This window comes from Triticum aestivum, chromosome 6A, assembly GCF_018294505.1.
Source record: "Triticum aestivum cultivar Chinese Spring chromosome 6A, IWGSC CS RefSeq v2.1, whole genome shotgun sequence".
Taxonomy (NCBI): Eukaryota; Viridiplantae; Streptophyta; class Magnoliopsida; order Poales; family Poaceae; genus Triticum; species Triticum aestivum.
This window is the reverse complement of record NC_057809.1, coordinates 480,863,360-480,878,324: the sequence shown is the minus strand read 5'-3', so window position 1 is coordinate 480,878,324 and position 14,965 is coordinate 480,863,360. Positions and strand designations below refer to the sequence as shown.

At 47.8% G+C, this 14,965-nt stretch overlaps 1 long non-coding RNA gene across 3 annotated transcripts; it reads left to right on the top strand.

The window, feature by feature from the left end:
* The first annotated feature begins 2,943 nt into the window (after positions 1-2,943).
* On the top strand, positions 2,944-5,380 carry LOC123127992 (uncharacterized). 3 transcript variants are annotated; one of them, XR_006462880.1, is made up of 5 exons: positions 2,944-3,406; positions 3,497-3,553; positions 4,155-4,361; positions 4,450-4,542; positions 5,225-5,380. It is a non-coding gene; the product is annotated as an uncharacterized lncRNA (long non-coding RNA). The 3 variants fall into 3 exon arrangements; XR_006462878.1 differs by lacking the exon at positions 3,497-3,553 and having other exon boundaries at positions 2,949-3,406; XR_006462879.1 differs by lacking the exons at positions 2,944-3,406; positions 3,497-3,553 and having other exon boundaries at positions 3,561-4,361.
* The last annotated feature ends 9,585 nt before the right edge of the window (positions 5,381-14,965 follow it).

The following is a 14,965-nucleotide window of genomic DNA, read 5'->3' as shown; positions in this document are numbered from 1 at the left end:
ATCTCGGGTGCTTAGAGAGCCATTTAGGATTTGCCCTTTCATAGTGGTGGTTCTGCTAACTGGCGCTGAACGAACAGGCCAGGCAATACAAGCCTTGTCTCTGATTTATGTACGTACAGCTTGTAAACCGGTGGTAACCCCTCGTGTCGATCGGTGGCAGAAACCACTCCAGAACCAAGTACTCCCTCCGTAAACTAATATAAGAGCGTTTAGATCACTACTTTAGTGATCTAAACACTCTTATATTAGTTTACAGAGGGAGTAGCTTTGAATGTGAATGCTTGTTTCTCAGAAGAAGATCATACGGGGGCTTGTGGAGCAATCCTGCGAGATTATAGGGGCTTATTCATTGGAGTTTGTGACGACAAAACTTGATTATGTAGCTGATGCGTTGTCGGCTGAGGCTGCAGCTCTATGGGAGGGTCTCAAACTCACAAAAACAGTTGGTTGTAATTTTGTTCGTGTTCAAACCAACAGCCTAATTCTTGTTGAGGCTCTATAACAAAACTTGGGGCATTCGATGATCGCAACGCCAATCCTAGAAGATTGCAGGTTACTACTAGTTGCTTTTGGGAAGGTCGTTTTAGAGCATTGTAATCGGGACTCTAATAAGGTAGCTCATGTGCTAGCGTAAAATGGTCGTGTTGATCCACCAAACTTGTGGTTGGACTCACTGTCCTCTCTTATTTCTGAACTATTAGCAGACGATGTAAGCGTTATTTGATTGAATAAAGCTAGCCATGATGGCTTTCCCTTTAGAAAAAACTGGCGCTGAATGCCCTCTTACCAGGGCCGGCCTATATACTTTTGTATTCCTTTTCGTCAAAGACACAAAAAAGGATCGAAATTGGAAGCAGAGGGAACGAATAGACCCCCGGCCCCCGCGTCACTCCCGCAGGGGCGACTCGGGCGGCGCCCACCCTAGCCGCCGTCGGGCCCCCTCCCCTTCCCCTCTACCTCGTCGCCACCGGAGGGGGTCGCCGGCAAGCCGCGCGGCCGCTGAGGAAGGTGGCGGCGAGGATCTTCCTGCTCCGTCGCGCGCGGGGGGCTCTGGAGCCGAGGCGGCGGCCTCGGGTGGTGGCGCGACGCCGTTCTCAGCCAGCGGTGGCCGCGGGTGCTGGCTGGCGGCCTTGGCCGCTCGGGCGGCAAGGTGGCGGCAGGTGGAGGCTGCTGGACGCCGGGCTGCGGGGCCCCCGTCCGAATATGACACCTTCGCCTCCAACGCTCAGATCCCCTTTCAGATCTGGTCTTCGGTCGTCCATGGCTGATGGCGCCGTGTTTGAAGCTGGGGCTGGGGGCGGTGTAGTGCCTGGAGAAATCCAAGCCGACTCAGCCGGCCACGACGGCGGCGACGCCCGCGGGCGCCGTCCCCTACATGTAGGCGCCGTTTTGGTACTTCCCTCCCCCTTTTGCCTTTCTCCCCTGCTCGTTTCCAGGCGAAAGCCAAAATCCATCTGGATTGGGCGGCAGCGACGCCCGTGGCGCCGTCTCCTTCATGAAGGTGCCGCCTTTGGTTAGTTTTGGGGCGATGGCAAGTCTGCTCCGTTGGTAGGCGTTCGGTGGCTACGTGGTTGGAGGCTGCGTTTAGGCTTCCTCCATTGCAGCTTTGTCATCAACAGTCTCGCGCCGTGCATTTGCTTCTCCTCGTGTGCAGTTCCTCTCAGTGCCAAGGTTGGCGGTGCTGCATGTTGGCGGTGCTCTGGTTTGGTCTTACCGATGGCTTCGATGGCGGTTACTCATGCTAGCTCTAGGGAAAGCGTTTGCATCTTCCGACGGATCGGCGCCTCGAGCCAGGTGAGGAGGCAGGGAGCCCCTTTCGGAGATGGAGAAGGGTGTATCCGTTTTGGCCGCAGCCCATGGAGCTGACAACGTGTTTCTTCCAATCTGCAAGTTGTGTCTCCTCAAGGCCTCCCTGGTGTCACTGAGCGATGGATTGCGATCGATGGAGGGCTTCACTCTCTTCAAGCTGCTCCTGGGCTTTAGTTTTTCTACATCTTTTGCTTGTAGGTTGCGTGAAGCTAGCTAGCTGTTGCAGAGCACCATGTATCTCTTAGCTGTTTTTTTTCTGCTCCTGTAAGTGGGTTGATGCTGTAATCCTGGCCGGTTGATGGCTTTGTTAATTCAAAGCCGGGCTCGTCGTGAGCCTTCGTTCTAAAAAAAAGACACAAAAAAAGGTGCAGCTGACAGGATCGATCCTATATCTCTGCGTACGAAAGGTCAATGGATTTAAAAAAAGGTTCATCAGTTTTAAAAAAAACTCCATGAATTTGAAAGGAATTCGCGCATTTAGGAAAAAAGAAAATGGATAAAGAAAGAAAAACACAAAACAGAATAAAAACGTCATGAGAAAAAACCACAAAGTGACAACAAATCCATGGACTTTTACTCAAATTCATGAACCTTTTTCCAAAATTGATGATTTTTTCTAATTTGTTAACTTTTTAAAAAATCAATGAACTTTTTTCCAAATTCGATGAACTTTTTTCAAAATGAATGAACTTTTTCAAATTGATTAACTTTTTTTTCAAATTCATGGAACTGTTTTCAAAATTTATGACTTTTTTTGTGGTGGTGGCGGCGGCGATCTTGCCAGATCCATCGTCCCAAGGACCAGGTGGCACCAGCTGCGAACGACGACGGTTGGGATCCCTAGACGCCGGTCATGACCCCTACTTCCGCGCGACGGCCACCCCTACCAGGTTGCAGCTCATGTCGTCCTGACCCGGGCGGCAAGCCTCGGCCGGCGAGCCGCCCCTGTGATCTTGCACGCCGCTCCTGGTCGGCCATGGCTCCTGCCGCCCTCTTCCTCCATCCTCAATGCTGACCAAGAAGTTCCACCATCCCTCTTCTCGACCTTCGCCCGCGAGCTCGAGCCTCTCCATCAGCCATTTGTAGTTCTAGGAATCCTATGGTAGAGGGTGGTATTAGTTCTATAAATAACTTTCAGACATTTGTAGTTTTTCAGGTTGTAGCGTGACAACTTTGATCAAAATTTGTTTCAGTTGACTCTACATTCCATTCATTGATTTTGTGTTCTTAACTGAAAGCAGAGTTTGTTGATGTAAGTGACTTGGATTAGTATTCTTCTCTTTGCTATGCTAATATTCACCTTGCTTCAGTTGACCCCACTTTCCGTTCATTGATTTTGTGTTCTTAACGGAAAGCAGAGTTTGTTGGTGTAAGTGACTTGGATCAGTATTCTTCTTTTTGCATATGCTAATATTCACCTTTAACAGCTGCTAAAGTATCATGGCATTATATCAAACTCTGCTCTGCCCAAATTTTCCAGGCCTGAAGAGAGGAAGTAGGCCGGCGGCAAGGATCCAGTGACGAGCGCCTCCGTAGCGCAGATACTTTGGATCTATGTGCTTTGGCCAAATTGGTCGAGCCTGAGACTGATTAGAAGGTAATATTGTTCATGCTCTTCGGTGATGAGATTAATTCACTTTCTTCCATATTAGAAAATTCAAACTAAATGCTCTTATATGTATTTCAGACCTTTTCTGATATCCTTGAATTAGCCGTGGAAGGCAGAGGAAGTAGAGATAAAAATGTATCACGCTTTTCTCTTCTTTTAAGCATTTCATCTGTTTGATTCATTTTAACAGTACAAGGATTTCCTTTATTCATACGTGATTTGGAAGTGACTCTCACTCATGTGAGGTTTAGCATTAGGGATATTTCCATATGTTTACTTTGAGCTCATTTTATCATCTTTTTTGTTAGCGCCTTCCTGTTCTTCATTCATGTTAGACAGCGGTCCATGTACAGACCAAGAACAAAAAACTGCTTATGAATGGTTTGAGTGGAGGTATAAACAAATTGTGGTCTTTTGGCTAATTGGTTGGATGACTACTTTCACTTTTTACCTTGCACAAAATAATCGATTCCCTGGTTTCCCTTTATGTTTCTTTCTCGCAAATGCCATTGGAAGCTCTCTGTGATTTCTAATGCTGGCTATTTTGTTGGTTCATTGTGGCACAATTCGAAGCAGCCGCATATAAATGTGTAAGTGGCATCATGATTTGGGACACTACAGCGACATTTTGCTCATATCATAGTGCATACAACCTTTTTCACATGTGTTATCTTATTGTACCATGGATATCAGATATGCACTGCATATGTATATTCATTTGTTGTATGCTTTACAGGACAGATGGGCCTGGAAGATACACCAGAAACAGAAGAAAAAGTTCTCAAAATTGCGAAAGAGCGATATAGAGGCCGGTGATCAACTCTAAGCTCCACTTACAAGGCATACAAAACAGATGCAGCTAGATTGGCTAATCTGCCGGAAGATTTACAACCGGAAGAGTGAATGGATGATTGAGTACTTTGGCACTGATTCAAAATTTCAGGTTATCTCTAAGATCACTCTTTGTCTACTATGTGTTAAAATGAAATTGCTTTTCTGACTGTTTATATTTGGTTTTGATGAATTGATAGGAACACAACCGAAAGAACACCGATAACCGTAAGAAACAGAAGACAAAACACAGAATTAGATCAAAATCTTACTCGCAACTAAGTTTTGATAAGGTATGAGTCTAAGTAAATATGTATGCCTTGCTGCTAACTCTCACACACACAAAGAATGGAACATGGTCTAACACAGAATCCCAGGATTTTTAAGTGAGTACACTGACTTTTGGTTATTCTATAGTTATTCAATGATGTGCATTCGGCATGCTTCTGCATCAGCTGGGATTATTCATGTGTTGGATCGTGTTATTCTTGTTTCATCTTTAAATATTGATGCGGCACCTATAATTGTTCTTTCCGTTTTGAGGACAAAACACGTAATAGGTTGAAAACAAAGAAACTGAAACTCATGGTCCACTTTCAAGTGAGCATGTCATTGGCCTTCATAATTAGCTAGCTGCTTCTTCTCTTTCACCATGCGTTGCTGCTGCATTGAGTCACAACTTAAAAAAAATGAATATGTGCTAGCTAGGGACATGAACTTAATTGAAACTATAGATCGAGTCACAACTTAAATCAATAGCGGAAGCTTTTAGTACATGTACTTGTGCATACACTTTAGACATTTACACTTGTAAAACTGTTCTGACCCCTCAGTTACATGCTTGCTGACACAGTATTACTCCTCCAGGTAGTCTGGCAACAATTCGTTTTAACAATGGGTCTGGAATAATTGTATGGCATATGTTATGTTGCACTCATTAACTAGAACTATATTTTTTTGATTTCTTGATTACAGGATCCAAAGAACTAGCTCGACTGGACTCTAATCACGGACAATTTAGTCTTGGCACTTAATTGGGATGGCTAAATTACATTTGAGTTTCATTTGATGGATATTTACTATGAGAATTATGAATTTTATTAATCTACATATTATACATATGGTTTTGAATATTGTAATTGAATGTCTGTATTTTTTTTAGGTTGCAGTAGGCTATTGCCACAACCCCACTTTTGGTTGCCACATGTTAGCACCACGAAAATTAAAATTGTCGTAATAGTTTCTCGCTACAAACATTTCATCCGTTGGGATACCTACTTATCACCACCAAAACTAGTATGTTGCAATTTCCTGTTACGACGACTGGAATATTTGTGGCCATAAGTTAATGCCACAAATGTAGCGGTTCGTGGCAAAATGCCTAATGCCATGAAAACAAGGATTGTTGCCATAGTTTATTGCCATAATTGACTATTGCCACGAAAGAGTATGCACCATGAAGAAAGAGTATGCACCACGAAGAAAGAGTATGCACCACGAAACGAGCGTCGTTGGCATAAGTTCTTGCCACAAATGTCTATCGCCACGAGCTATTAGTCGCCACGATTCTTTACATGTTGCATTAAAGCTATCTCCACAAAGAAAATTGTGGCAGTAGGTGAGTGTTGCCATGGAAAAACATGTGGCGACTTCCCACATGGTTGTTGCAATAGCGCACTCTATTGCCACGATTGCTTTTTTGTGGCAATAACCTATTACCATGCATCCAGTCGCAACGGCTGCCAACGAATGATGTTTCGTGGCAATAGGTACTTATCGCCACAAATCGGCATGTATTGCGACGAACAATTTTGTTGTAATAGACCCGGATCCTTGTAGTGAAGGTTTGTGGTTCCGACAGGGAGCAATGCATGTTTGATGACGAACGGGAGATAGCTTCCTCTTACGGCCTTGAAATTTTTTCAACGTCCAACGTGCACTACTACAATTGTAATGTGAAATTTTGGAACATTCTAGGGGTCATTTGACCTTTCAAAGACATTTAAGTGATTTTCTAACCATTTAATGACCGTAATTCAAATTTAAACTACATCTACATGCAACGCATAACCAAAATAGTTTGAAAAATCATATATGTGTACTTGTGTGCGAGTTAATTCCATGTGCAGTAAATTAGAAGGAATTTTCAAACATATTGGTCTCATGACCTGGACACATGCATACGTATGCATGGAGTGACATGGAATTTTAATTCAAAAAAATAGAAAAATGATCAGAAACACATGAAACCTTGGTTGATGTAATGTCATGCCACCAAGATGATGTGGTAAAGAAATTGACATGTTTGACGAATGTTTGGACACACGCCCCTCACAAACTGGAGCAACTCGCTAGAAGGTTCACGGTTCCGAGAGGTAACAATGCATGTTTGATGACGAACGGGAGATATCTTCCTCTTACGGCCTTCAAATTTTTTCCTACGTTTAACGTGCACTAATACAACCATCACATGAAAATTTGGTAAATTTCAGGGGTCATTTGACCTTCTAAAGACATTTAAGTGATTTTCTAACCATTTAGTGACCGTAATTCAAATTTGAACTACATCTACATGCAACGCCTAACCAAAACGGTTTGAAAAAAGCATATTTTTGTGTACTTGTGTGCGAGTTAAAAAATCATCAGACGATGTAAATATCTGGTGTTCAAAAAAGAAAATGTAAAGATTTGGCAAGACAACAGCCCCCACACGGTTGGCAGTCTATCTCGCGGCTCGAGGTTTGGTAGGTGAATGACGGGATCATTAATTAGACACGGTTCTGCATTGGAAACCGTCAGCTATTATGTCCACACACGGATTTTGGCTATTATGTTCACACACGGATTTGCTGCAGGAATTGTTTGTAATTCAAACTACAATACTCGTAAATTCCGGCGACCGACATGTGTACTGTCCCCGTCGATCTAGATTTCGGCCACCAATAAATACTACCTTGCTCACATCGTCATGCCTGCATTCTCATCTACATCCTCCCCTCGCTCGCCCTCTCTCTCTCTCTCTCTCTCTCTCTCTCTCTCTCTCTCTCTCTCTCTCTCTCTCTCTCAAATCTCTGCCATGGCGCCGCCGGCCTGCCCGCGCACCGACGAGGAGTCATCGCCCCTGAGGACGCTCACTCAATTAGCAGCGACGAGGACCCCTACGCGCCGCCTGACGAGGTTGCGCCGGACCCCCCAACTTTGGATTGGTTTTGGGGCTAGTACAATCTTTGTCTATGGAAGTCGCTCCTGCCGGCTGAGAAAGCCAGGCAAGTGGCGTTCAAGAAGGAGATGGTGGAGGAGGAAGCCAGGTACCAGGCGGCCTGTGAAGCCCGTGATGCCGCCTGGAAAAAGGAGGCGGCGGAGCTTTGGGGGCGGGCGCATCGTCGTGCCGAGGAGGTGTACGAAGACGAGTACTTCACAAGGAAGGTCATAGGCGCTAGGCGCCTAGTCGCTGTGTTGAGGTGGGCCGACAAGCTGCAGCGTGCCACCGACGAGGAGCTCCGGTGGGCGCCCAACGAAATGGCAAGATCGGCCGCGCGCGTCCGCCAGCAAGAGGCAGATCGGTACGTCAAGCGCTGCGAGGCTGATGAGTCGAAGTACTACCTCCGCACTGGGAAGACGCCACGCACCAGGGAGCTGCCGGCGAGGGGCTGCCGGAATACTGGCCCCAGGAGGGATTATTAGTTTTAGTATTGTTCATTTTCTATTTTATGCATTGTACCTAGTAGTTAAGTATCATCACGTATATGTGATGATATTATATATATATATATATTCCGTGATGATCTAATGAATAATTAATATATATATATATATATTATGAATTCCATTTTCTATCTGTTTTTGTATACTAATTTGAATCTAGCTGTTATCATCCACATATACAGAATGGAAAGCGTATATACACACATTGAAACAGAACATATAAGAATGGAAAACAGAGTACACACATTGAAACAGAGCAATACTATGATTGTTGTGAATACAAAGCTATCCATGTCGAAACAACTTTTCAAAATAAAACGCGTCCACGAGACCATGACTAGCAGCCCTTGCCAATGGTAGCTCTTGGCTCTGCCCGAACTCGTGCAGGCGTTCGTCCAAGCGGTCGACACGCTCACGGTACATCTGGAGCGCGATCTCGTGCTCCAAGTTGGCTATTTCATCAGAGATCACCAGCTCGAGGATGCGACGGCCATGTTCCTCTACTGCGCCCAGGTGGACACCTGGGCCAAGGAGGCGGTCGAGCCTACGAACCAGCGCGTTGGTATCCAGCGGGCCGCTGACAAGGCGAATGGAGGCACCCATGCGAACGGCACAATGGGCATCCGGTGCAAGTACGACGCTGAGTGCCTCTGCCCACTCCTGGCGAGGAACGGGGGTACTGACGGGACGTGTACCCAGCTGCGACGCCGTGTCGACAGCAGGCAAGCGCCGATGGATCCAATCTTGCTGTGCGGCGCGCCGCGCCTCTCGCTCTACGGCGCTCCAATGGTCTCGTCGTGTGGCGAGCCGCAGCCTATCGGCCCCGACACGCCTAGCTTGCTCTGCGGCGCACCATCGATCATGTTGTGCAGCGAGCTGCAGCCTGTCGTCGCTGACATGCCTATCTTGATACGTGGCGCTCAAGCGCCATGCGCCAAAGGTCTGCTCAACCCTGGCGATGACGCGCATCACATCGTCATCCATCACGTTGCCAGGGAGCGCCTCAGCCTCGACGGGCCGTGGCGCCTGGTCGTTTTCCTCGTCGACGAGGTTGATGGCAGAGGTGACACTTTGGTGGGTTGGCATGCTTGGAAAAGGTGGATGTGCTACAGGATGTGCTTGTCGCCTCCGTGTGTCATGCCCCCCTATGCGTAATATAGCAGGGTGGCGGGAAACCGGTGAGGAATTGGCGGGAAACGGTGGCGTGTTCAAAAAACACCATCAATTAATGGAAACTTAGCATCGAGCTAGCATAAGAAGTGATGATGATCAGATGAACACGGACCACACTAGGGATCCCGTCCGTGATGAATTCATCAATCCCAAACGGTTGAATACTAGCAAGCGTTTTCCCACAACACACACGGCCTATTCCATCACAAATAGGTCGGATGGATCAATTGTATGCCACGTATCGCACATTATCAAAAAGTAATGCGGTAGACCTTCTTTAACATGTGTTAAAAAATAATTAAAAAAACAAGGACATCGAGGTTAAATTAGCTAAGGGAATTTAACATCGACATAACTTCCCATCCAGTCACCCATCTGATGGCTGCTCCAGCCTGAGCACACTTAACTTGATAGTTTTCTTACATGAGCTACTGGTGGAACAACTAGTCCTTGCTGATAGGAATGCCTCTTCGCATCCTTATGGTGTATCCGGATGACCGCCCGTCCCACAATGGGCAATATATGTTGTGTATACAGAGCATATCACATACGTCTTATTACAAGTAATCGTGTGTGTTATTATCGGTCTTCGCACACATTTCTGATTACAGACCTGTTTGCCGCGTATCACACACATCTTGTTATATTGAACCATTTATGTTCTCTTGCCTAATCGCAAATAGTTCATCCTAGTGAACCGTATGTTGTACATCGCACACACATTAATCGGGCCGTCCATTTCTTTTGTGTTGCCTAATCACAAAAAGTTCATCCGAGTGAACCGTATGCTGTACATCGCACACACCTTCATCTGGCTGCCCGTTTCTTTTGTTCCTCCTCATCGAAAACAGTTAATTGAACTGAACCATATGCCCTTCATCACACACGCAACTAAAACCTGAACCGTGTTTGATGCATCCGTCATCGCAAAAGTTTTATACATTTCTGACGGTTTTCCTACACCACCGTTTGCAATCATTGCATCGCACACAGTTTCTCGAAGGGTCTCTAATCGTAGTATCGTGTTAGTAGTATCCTGTAGTAGTGAGATATTGTGAAGCTCCGGGAGGCGAGGTACCTGACTGCAGAAATCCCCCACAGGCTCCCTACAAAGGGGCAGGTTATCCCCACACCAAGACCTGGCGAGAGGGTTGTGTTCATCTCTCACTTCCTCCGCGGCCTAGGGTTCGCTCTCCACCCCTTTGTGCGCGGCCTTACGTTCTATTATGGGCTAGATTTTCACGACCTAGCCTCGGACTCCTTTCTCCACATCTCGAGGTTCATCATTATGTGTGAAGCCTTTCTCTGCACCCCCACACTTCGGCCTATGGCTCAAGACCTTTAGTGTCAAGCCAAAGATAATCGACGGGGGGGGGGGGGGGGCAGATGGAGTGCGGCGGCGCTATGGTGAGCAATCTCGCCAATTCTGTCTGGTCGAAGGGCAACTTCCCAGAAACCCCCAACTTATGGCAGCGGGAGTGGTTTTACATCACTGAACCTCGTGGTACCAAATGGGCAGCCACGCCTGCGTTTCGATCTGGCCCTCCATTGCAACTCGCATCGTGGATTATTAAGGGGCTTCACTGGGGATCAACTGATGAAGCGCAGACGCTGCAAAGCCGTATCTAGAGCATCCTCGAAAAGGACACCGGCCTCATTAACGTGATCCAGGTGATGCTAGTTCGTCGGGTTCTCCTATGTCAGCGATAGCCTCTCCGCACATGGGAGTTAAACCTAGAAGGGCTGCGGACCCTTCAGCAATTCTTCAAAACAACGCACAGAGAGATGTGGAAACTATTCTTCAAGGCTCGAAAGCAGTGGCCGGACACATCCGAGGACATCGGCCTTGACTGCAATCATCCGGATACCCTGGTAAGTACCCAACTCCTGAACGCAATTCGGTTAATTATCCCATATCGATGTACCGAGAAACCTAGCTTCAAACAGGGCTGGATAAAGAAGGCGGAGCGAATCAGGTGTTAGGATCCACTTCCTGAAGACTTAGCTGATCATGTGTTAACGAGGATGCTGGCCCCGGCACTATATCAAATGTCGGCAAGGGAGGACAAGAAGAAGAGCAAGAGGGCTAAAGGTGGCCTCTGCTCTAAAGGTGTACTGGACGCTGTGTCTGGGGTGGCTGAAGCTCCCTCTTCCGAAGATGAAGAAGAAGAAATGGATATCCCTTCCCCCCCAAGGGAAGAAAAGGACTGCCCCCAAAGGCTTGGAGATGGAGGCACCTAAGAGAGGGAAGATATCTCTGTCAGATGGTTCAGGTTCAGAGGACGATGTTGATGCAGAGCTCCTTTTTAGGGACAAGCCCTTTGCCCAATCGTAAGTGAACAAGGATGCTCTAGACATATCCCGTTCTTTTTGGTTTTGCATGGGTAACATTTAAACCATATGTTCGCAATCCAGTCTGTTATCTACCTCCACAGTCCTCCTCATTGGGGGACTTACCTCCGGAGATGATGGAGAGCGAGACGCCTCCACAAGCTTCACCGCCCCTAAGGGCGGACGACTTCGAGGTGTCGTCCCAGTGGATCTCCCCAGACCATCCAGCAGTGCGGTGGACAGAGGAGACAGCGCCCGAAGGTAATATTTCGACCGTCAAGGGTCCAGGGGAGGCGGCCCTCGTAGGGACCAACAATACATGCCCCAAACTATCCGGTTTATAGCCGAAGACAACTCTAGAGTCGAGGAAGTGTACCCTTTTGGAGGGAGTTTGCACTCCCGCAGAAGCCTTCGGGAATCCGGGGGTGCCGGATACACAAATGGGCACATTGCAAAGTGTGTCCATCGCAGAGGAACATCGTACCTTAAATGGGTACGGTAGTTGAGAGGATTCTGTCCATGAGAAGCGGATTGAACAAAGCCTTCACGAGCCTACTGAGAGGCTTCGAGGTATGCAATGTAATAACTGCTCTTTTTCATGCAAAAATGCGACTGTATATAGGTAGTAGCCCCTGAGACTCTGGTCGGCTTCCATAGGGAGGCAATCAGAGGATAGAAAAGGATTTGCTCAGGAAGTAACATAATTAATTTGAAAACAGGCTGTTATGTCAAAGGCGACTACCCAGGCCGCGAAAGTTGCATATTTAAAGACGAAACTTGAATTAGCTGATGAACACATTACCCATATTAAATAGGTGGCTCGACGAGGCACAAGGTATGTTTTGGGACCGCCCGCTTACGCATGTATAATAGTATGAGCACGAAGCTGAAAACTATACAATGTGATATGCATGACTCTAGATGGTGCTACCGCGGTTGAGACCCTGCGAGCCGAGCTTGCCCAGGCCAAGGAGCAGACCAGAGTGAGTAATGCGGCTGTCCAGAAGGCGACTGCTGATTTAAAGGCGGAACAGGCAACTCTGCGCCAGTGCAAGGAGAGAATATCTGTCATGGAGCGGGAGCTAGAGGATGCCCCTGGCAAATGCAAATCACTCGAGGAGGATAACAAAGCCAAGGCCTCCAAACTCGACAAGGCCTTATAAGAGGCGAGGGAAGCACTGTCCGAGTCTAGAGCGGTTCGGGAGGAGATCCGGCAAGCTGGGAAGATAGCGGCAGGTAAGCCCTTTCTTTTATAGAGTAAATTCGGTGACCCGAAGTATGCTCTGCTTAATCAATTGTGGAGTTCTCCAAACGTGTTCTTGGACCTGTCGAAGAGTATCTCCGACGCGGCGCAGTTCTTCCAAGCATGGGAAGAACGTTATGCGGAGAAACTTTTCCGGTCACAAGTCAACATGCCATGGCGTTAGGCGTTGCTGAACGAACAGATGGCACAGTGGGCCGAGCTCCACAAGATGTCCAGAGCTGCCATGAAGGACGTCGTGGTCCGGCTATGGCCAGCTGAACCCATTCCGAACAACTATTTCGGTTTGGTGCAGCGACTTGTCAATGCAGTGCCGCGTATCGACGCCGTCAAGCGGTCGGCGTGCATAGAAGGTGCTCGGATGGCCTCGCCCGCGTCAAGATGTACTGGGCAAAGATGAAGGCAACCGATGTTGCGCATGAGGGCCACCCGGCGGCAATGACCATCGCACGCCGAAGTATTATTTTGAGGACCTCCTAGAGGGCGCCCGCTTGATAGAGGGCCAGTGCTCGAAGGACATTATGTTCGAATAGATGCACTGGAATTGTGATAACAATATTATGATATTTTAAGGCTATGTTATATTCATACCTTTTCCTGAAAGTTTTTTCCTCCTTTGTGGCCATTTTTTATATCTGAAAGTTTTCCAGTCGTCGGCTTCAGCCCCCTCACATATAATACAGGGGTGTTCGGATTAGCACCTGATCACTCTTGACCCAATGTCTTGGTCCATAATGGAGGTGTCAGTACGGTGAACTAGGCAATCGGACTATATGGCTTTAGCACTTTCACTTAGCCCTAGGAGTTTTACGGTGGGTCTATGATGTAGCCCCCGGTATGTACGTGGTGATCCGAATACGGTTGTGTTAAATAGGTGAACGAGAAACGATCCCTCGTGTAATACAAAAAAAATCGCTAACGATTGTAATGAATCGCCGAGTGGCTGACCAGCTCTCGCCGCATCATGACAGTCAGTTTTCGGCTTTGTCTACTGAGGTGCTTAACCGGACTGTCGGATCACGGGTTCCGGCAAAACCCTTAAGGTTCGAACACTAGGGTGCGCGCGAAGATCTCCCCCCTATTGATCCACGTCCTAACTAGGCTAAGAACTCACGAACTAGCTCGACGAACTCGCAACACAAAGACACAAGATTTATACTGGTTCAGGCCACCGTTGTGGTGAAATACGCTACTCCATTGTGGTGGTGGTGGATTTCCTCTTGGTCTGAGGACTAATAGTACAAGGGGAAGAACAACCTAACTTGAGCAGCCAAGGATGTGGTGGCTCCAATCTAAGATCCCTCTTCCCAGCTACGGTGGTGGCTAGTTCTATTTATAGTGGCCTTGGTCCTCTCCCCAAATATTGAGCGGGAAGGGAGCCAACAATGGCCAATTTGAAAGGGGACATCTAGTACAAGCTATCCTGACAAAAGTGGTCTTCGCCTACAAAAGGCTCTGGTGGCGACACCGTCCTGGGCTCCAGGTGACCTCCATCTTGCCGTCCTTCTGGTCTTGCTCTCGTTGCACCATTACGGAAACCTTTGCTTGATGCCTCGGTACTCCACGCATGCGCTTGTCCCTGTCGGCGTCCTGGGAACGGGGGTCCTCAGACCTACCTGCCTGCGGCCCGCTGTGTGGCTAAGCCAGCAGGCCGTACGGCCCATCTTCATCAACAAGGCATCCAAGATCATCGCGAGGAGCTAAGCCTCACGAGGAGGACGACACGAGACCTCCTTTGGAGCGGCCTAGTCAGGCAGGCTCACGAGGAACGGAGATATCAAGGCGAGGCAAACCTCACAAGGCTCTCGTGACATGAGCCGTGACGATCGACACCAGGAGGGCGCCAGCATGCGCATCATCGTTGTTTCCTCTTTGGTGCTAAGGAAACTAGCGCAGGCGAGGAGTACCGAGGAATTAGGCAAAGGTTGCCATTTTGGTGCAACAAGACCAAGACCAGAAGGACGGCAAGACGGAGGTCATCGTGGAGCCTTTCGCAGGCGCAGACCACCTTTTGTCAGGATAGCTTGTACTAGTTGTCCCCCTTCAAATTAGCCCCGCCGTTGTTGGCTACCTTCCCGCTTAATATTCGGGAAGAGGACCAGGGCCTCTATAAGTAGGGCTAGCCACCACCATAGAAAAGGGGGGGGGGCAAGGAGACGACATCTGAGATCACTCTCTCACCCACACCAGTTAGCCACGCACAAGAACACCTCAACCTCAGGAGGCTGTTCTTCCCCTTGTATTGT